Genomic DNA, 6,040 nt, shown 5'->3' on the forward strand with positions numbered 1-6,040 from the left:
TACAGAAAGTTTGTTTCGCGGTACAGAAATTTCATGTACTTTATCTGTAAATTTACAACTATTTTTTACAGTGTACGGGATCGATCTTAAGGGAATCCTTTAAAACATTTTTACAAACTAGTTCTTCAAGCGAGTCGCCGCTTTCTTGGGTGTTTTCTGGGACACCGTGCAGAACTAAGTTTGATCGTCTGCAGCGATTTTCCAGATTGCCAATTTTCAATTCGAGGGATCTGACAAGTTTGTGAAGGTTGTTAACATGGTCTACGCATGACGAGACCTTGTTATCCAGAACTGTTAGTTCTAACTTTCTTTCTAGGGATTTAAGCCGCTCTTCTTAATTTTTCCTTTCAAAATCATCGGCTATTTGCTGAAGCTGCTTGGAAAGCTGGGCAAAATCCGGACCAGGGTTCGTTTCAATATCGCCAGCTAGCAATAGCAGCTTTATCAACGATACAGATACATCGTAAAACACTGGGCAGAGGAGCCGAGGGCACGGCAACACAATTAAGCAAATATTGTCTGAACGAAAGCATTTGCCGTAGCGCCTACCCACCTATAAGCAGTAGATAAACGGGTTAGACTGCATGCCGACAGTGTCGCCGTGCCCTATGGCTCCCGTGTGGTGTCGTCCGGACTTTATGCGCTCAGTGTCGGGCTCCAGCGCCATCTTCAGGTCCCAATGGGTCGTGCAGGTAGACGCTGATGCCGTTCGAGGTTGGTTGTCGAGCGGGCTCGTTTCTAGCAGTATAAACTGGCCACTTGTTGCAGGAAATCCCGGTTGACTGGACAGATGTGCCTGACTGTTTGCGTCTGGCAGATTGGGGGCTTCATATCCTGCTGGTATCAGCAGCAGGATGACAGTCATCTGTAACCAGTAGATAAACGGGTTAGACTGCTTGCCGTCAGTGTCGCCGCGCCCTACAAACACATATATCTTTTTGTACACTGTGTACACTTCAAGACCACACAAAGAAAAAATTACACCATCTCCCACTATAGGGGACCATGAGGCGATGCGAAGCAGCACGGGGGGTGCACAGCGCGTTTGCACACCGCGTTTGCTCCGGTCCAGGAATTCGCACTGGAACCGGGCGTCGGCACCGCCCAAGCCCGGGCGCTGAAGCTGTCTAGCGAGGCGTTATGCACGGGCGCTGGAGTCGCGTCGTCTGTCCGCAACCGACGCTTTGGCTCGACGCTGACGCTTGGCTTCGATGCCGGTGTTGCGTACGGCGGGGTTTGCTTGCCGACGCTGCCGTTGCGCTTCGGCATGTCGAGCCCGCGTTTCATCGTTAGCAGTTTCCCGCCGTCGTTGCCGTTTGCGCTGGGCTTCCCTAGGCCGGAGTGGGGATCCGCTCGACGACGTTTACGTTGCGCGTCGGCGCGTGGAGCCTTCCGCTGCTCCACCCGCTGCTCCGCGATTCAGCAGGCGTTAAGGTATTACTGCAACTGGCGCCGACGTTGACGTTGGAACTCATGACACCAGCGCAGCCTGCGCAGTGACTGAGCGCGTGTACGACCTAACGCGAGTCTTTTATCTAAACGAGCAAGGGGGAATGGAGAGGAGGTGTGTGAAGAGGGTTTGCGCATGCGCAGTAAGGGTGGTCACGTTGCACACCGGATTGAACTCCGCCATAAGGTCATCATCATCATCATCAGCCTCTCTACGCCCACTCCAGGGCAAAGGCCTCTCCCATGTTCCGCCAATCAACCAGGTCCTGTGCTTTCTGCTGCCACGTTATACCTACAAACTTCTTAATCTCATATACCCAACTAATTTTCTGTCTCCCCCTCACGCGTTTATCTCCCCCTCACGCCATAAGATGCTTCGCATCTAATAAAAGCCTGGTTCCCATTTCCCGTCATGTCTAATGACAATCGGGCTGTAAAGCGAGAGAAGGTTATCATACGGCGTAGCAGCATCTTCCCGCGCGTTGCCTATGTGGCAATGAGTGCCCTCACACATGCATATTTGCAGTTAGCATGTTTCCGACATGTCGACAATTTCCTCCTCTGTTTCAACGTTGATCTTCATGTTCAAACTTCGGTGCAATTTTGATTGGATATTTTCAGAGAAGAATTCAATGGACAAGGACTTGCTGTAGAACTACCAAGAAAAGATGGGTATGAATTCCTTCGACATTAAAATTCACTTGAATTCCAGCCGCACGTGCTGAGCTTACATTACGAAAGGCGAAAAAGGACGGATGAGCTATTGTTGTGGCCAGTGCAAACTTCTAAAAAGAAGTGTTGTGCGAAATCTGTTGCCATAGATAATTCAAATATCGTGCGATCATTTTACGTCAAAAAGCTTGCATGTACGCGAGAAAAGGTTGAAAAGAAGTGGTTTTCTGAATTATATAATTCTACCTCTGGCTCGAAAAATGCTACAGGATATGTCTGCAAAAAGAAGAATCTTAAAACTGATGAACAAAAAAAGCGAGCGGTAGTCGCTATTTTTTAGAAGCATATGGTATCACGTAAACTAAAAAAACATATAAGTTGCAATGTCAGCACCCCAAAAACGGCTAATTCCAGGTAAGAGGTTTGACAATGCTAACAAAACTCGAGAATACAAGAGATCAAACATAAAACATGAGCAGAAGAATGTCGAGTGCGATGTCGTAATAATATGTAGTATTCTAATAACATCCGCAAAGACGTACAGTGAAATCCCTTTGATACGATCCCGCCTAGTACTGTTCTTGGCGTACTCAGTTTTTTTTTTATGTTCCCCGACGAAGCCCCGTAGAGGTAATGCATTTTAGTACGGCTAACACGATCGTATTTCCATGTGGGCTTGGATAATACCGTCGCGATAACGTCTAAAAACCTCGCGTCGTTCCAATTTTTGCGTCAACAGGCACTACGCCCGCGCGGCGCTGGCCCATCGAGGCACCCCAGCGCTGGCGGTAGTGCAATGACGACAGCGAAGAGGCAGCAGACTGCACCGGCGATTGTCGGTCGGTATATACTCACTATGCACGCGAAGCTTTAGACGTGTTCGTAGCCTTGCCGCAGGTGAGGAGTTCAGCGATGACACTGTTACTCCTTTCTACTTACAAAAACGTTTCCTGCGGGACATCGAAAAGCTCAGCGCAAAGCGACGGACTGTTTTAAAGTTCTTGAATAAAAGCCAGTTGTGTGTCAAGTATGCACTGTGTGTGACATTTTGAGCCCTGTTCTGGATAATCCAATTTTCAGATAGTACGTTTTTATTTTTAATGACCGTGAGAATCGTATCAAGATTCCACTGTATATCGGGGAAACTTCGCGATGTATCAGTGCAAGACCTGGGGAGCATCGATAAAATTGCGGGCAGAAAGCTGTACGTGGTGTACGTGGTGTTTCAAGAAATGTGTCCAAAATCTTCAACAAACAGGGAAATGCGATATTTGTTTAATGCCTTCACAATTACTTCTTCTCTAGGCGTAGTCATCTTAAGATGGCTAAAGACGTCATATGGGACAGTAATTAGGAAAGTTATAAGAATTATTTTTTTTTCACTAGTGGAGTTAAGTGGTTGTATCATAAAGGAGAATTGAAGTGCTTCATGCGAAGAACGCATTGCAGCTTTCAGATTTCGAAAGAGCAGCCTTTAGTCATAATTGTGAAGACACGAACCAACTTGCCCCGGTCATCGCCTCATTAAAAGCACTCTCCTCAGCGAGCATCCAGCATCATTATATTTTTTTTCACCCGATATTTTGAAGACGAAAGCCTTAGATGCCTCATGAAACGCGAAATTTGACCATCGGCATCTCGCGTCCCGCGGCGTCGGGGACGAGTGACGCAAAAAAATTATCATCACGAGATGACGTCACCACATGACGTCACGATGACGTCACAGGTAGCCAATATTCTTGACGTCATCATGACGTCACACATCTTGGCGTGATGTCACATTACGTAACCTCACATAATGCCGTCATCACATGACATCGTAGCTTGGTCAAAGGTGTGCCGATCACGGAGGCAATCCTAAACAAGGTGAGGGGCCTCCGATCCTGGAGGCAGTGCAAAACCACGCAAGGTGCACAAAGCTCATGGATAGCAGCTGGGCAGGATCGATACATCGACACGAAAGAAAATGGCTTTTGCCTTAGAGTTGCCTTAGGTGAGTCCGCAATGGACCCTGTGAGTTTTGGTAGATGAATCTCCGTCGTTGAAATAACCCCATTGAAAATTTGTGCATTATCCATTACCCTAATTCACCATTATAGTGGAATGACTTCAGTCCAAATGGCGGAGATTATAGTGGACATGACAGAGTTGATACGGACTCCAGAGGCAAAGCTCTGGCGAAAGGGCGCGGACCAGAACACCACCATTACATTACGATTTTCATTGCTTTCTTTGCAACTGTTAACAAGTCGGCTAAAATGCGCGCTATGCATCGCTAATGACACTGGCAATATAGGTCACACAAGGGCAATTTCGAACACAAACAACGGGCAGACAGTGTTTGATGGTTACTTAGAATATTTTTAGAAAAATTTCGCGGTTAAGTACGTAAGTTACTGAGCGCAGTTACACTTACGCACAACTGCATCTTATGCGGCCTCGCTATCCTTAACTGCGATAAAAACTTAATGCTACCACCAAATCTAGCAAGCGTTTCAGGGGCCGGCATCGTTCGCAGCGTAGCTAGAGTGCACTAGGACCAGGGGGAGTGCTCGAAACGGCCGCACCACTATTGCATCGAAAGTGAAGACAAACGAGGGTCACGCCGCTTGTGGCGCTGCGATGGCAAGCCTGCAATACGCATACATTTAGGAGCTGCGCATGGCTCCATCAAAATGATGCAGAGGTAGAATGGCCGCTTCCCGCTCAAGGTACCAGGGCTCGAGTCGCTGTGGCACATGGTATTTCTTTATCGATTTTCCTTGTTTCGTTTCCTAAAGCTCGCTTTATTTGCTACGCACTGCCCCATAAAGTCACGTGAAAGGTCAAGTAAAATAAAACAATCTTGAGAGTGAACGTAACCATGTGGCTTCCACGAAAACATACATGAAAGTATGGCTTCCGATATTTTTTTGCGAACAGCCGACGCGGACGTTTTCTTAGCAAAGCCTTAACTTACCTGACACCCTCGTAATATTTTTATCAGGTGCCCTTGCGCATTTGATTTTTTTATATTCTTTTTTTATTACTAATTTCTTCCCTCTCTACTGCAATCTTTCGATTCCATTCCCCATCCCTACACAGAGTAGCATGCCAGCGGTATACAGACGCCCGCAAAAATATCTGTTTTTCTAATGAAGAGTCTCTCTCCCTCTTAGGCGAAATCTGAGAAGTCTTGTTTAACAGGTCGCCGCGGCGATGAAGCTTGGCACACACAATCCTTCAAATAACTTCTTCTACATGAGGAACTTTTTGTGTTTAAAACAGGGGTCTCAAACATGCGGCCGGCGAGCCTCTCGGTTGCAGCCTGTGGCCGGCACATGGCTGTCGTCGCCCCACATTTTTGTTTTTGGAATTTTTAATAGGTATGTTCGTGAGCTACACAGGCATGAATGGTCTCAAGCATTATTTTAGTGAGGCACCCCATGTGGTCACCATGTGTTGAATCATAACCGTGAAGCAAGAACCATATTGCGGAATCGGTGTCCCGCTTTTAATAATTTTGGAGGTCCTGGAACGAACTCTTCTTCAGAAATGACCTTTATATGAAATACTCAAATGGCAAGGTTTGCTGAGAATTTGTACAAACTCTCCCTCTCCCCCGTTCCTATCTTCTTCCTTGCAAGAATAAATTGCCTCATTGCTGCCTGCTGAGGTGAGTTTAAGGCCCCTGCCTCGGAAGAACGAAAAATGGGGGAGCCTTAAGCTCCGCACTTAAGATTTGAACGCGACAACAATATCCACACAAACGCACACACACAAAAGATAAACACACACACACAGATACACACACACACACACACGCACACACAAGCACACTGTCGCTTTCCCAATCGCTAGGCTGCATTCGCTTCACGGTGGACGGCTAACGCTGCTTTCTTGCTCACAACCGAGGAAGCCGCCGCCGACATCGGAATTT

The sequence above is a fragment of the Rhipicephalus sanguineus genome, chromosome 11 (assembly GCF_013339695.2).
Source record: "Rhipicephalus sanguineus isolate Rsan-2018 chromosome 11, BIME_Rsan_1.4, whole genome shotgun sequence".
In the NCBI taxonomy this organism is placed as follows: domain Eukaryota; kingdom Metazoa; phylum Arthropoda; class Arachnida; order Ixodida; family Ixodidae; genus Rhipicephalus; species Rhipicephalus sanguineus.